The sequence below is a fragment of the Lathyrus oleraceus genome, chromosome 4, assembly GCF_024323335.1.
Source record: "Lathyrus oleraceus cultivar Zhongwan6 chromosome 4, CAAS_Psat_ZW6_1.0, whole genome shotgun sequence".
In the NCBI taxonomy this organism is placed as follows: domain Eukaryota; kingdom Viridiplantae; phylum Streptophyta; class Magnoliopsida; order Fabales; family Fabaceae; genus Lathyrus; species Lathyrus oleraceus.
Window position 1 is genome coordinate 258124591 of NC_066582.1, and position 903 is coordinate 258125493.

Sequence of the window (903 nt, forward strand, 5' to 3'; positions counted from 1 at the left end):
AAGAAGAACATAAAAATGAACTTGTTGATATTATAAAAAACTTTTACATAGGTAAGACTTACAGTTGAAGTTGAAGATTTTTAAACTCCAAAAAGAAGTGTAGTTCATTGCTTAAAAGTATAACTTTTAAAGTTGATGTAAAAAAATCGTTCAGAACTTTATAAATAGTACATGCACTTTAACATTTATAATATTAGTTATTAAACAATTTTGGATTACACGAACGTCGCTTTGGCCGAGTGGTTAAGGCGTGTGCCTGCTAAGTACATGGGGTTTCCCCGCGAGAGTTCGAATCTCTCAGGCGACGTTTCATTTATTTTTATAACTATTTTAGGAAACTACTATTAAACATTTTACATTATCACTCGCACTTCTCTGCGCCTGGTGAATCAAACCTTTATAGTAGTACTCTATTTCTTTTTCTCTTTTTTCATGTATATGTAACAAACACCACACATGAGAATATTCACTCTCAATTTTTAGTGTCACGGTAGATTTGCTAAAATTACAATGAATAAGTGTGACTTTTTGAAAAACTTTCTTAGGGGTTTTAAAGTTTGGCACACATATTAAGAAATTCACTTGTTCAAAATTTTATGTTATTTGACAAAATATATATATCCTAAATTATATATGTTAATTTATAATATTAATAAAAAAAATAGATTTTTTCTTCTATTTATTATTTGTCCAAATTTTACACTTTTTACATAGTTTACAAGTCTTTGTATATTTTATAACAATTGTTAATATCAAAAACTAATAATAATAATTTATATTTTTTTAATAAAGAATAATTTATAAAACGTAATTATCTTTAATTAGTTTTCATTTAATCTATGTAACAAGCCTAATAAAACCTGTTATAAGATCTGATATAAACCAGTCGAAGATCTAATAAGA

General features: G+C 25.8%; 1 non-coding gene across 1 annotated transcript; it reads left to right on the plus strand.

Moving 5' to 3' along the window:
- The first annotated feature begins 225 nt into the window (after nt 1-225).
- Nucleotides 226-307, plus strand: TRNAS-GCU (transfer RNA serine (anticodon GCU)). The gene has a single exon. It is a non-coding gene; the product is annotated as a tRNA-Ser (tRNA).
- Nucleotides 308-903: the final 596 nt, after the last annotated feature.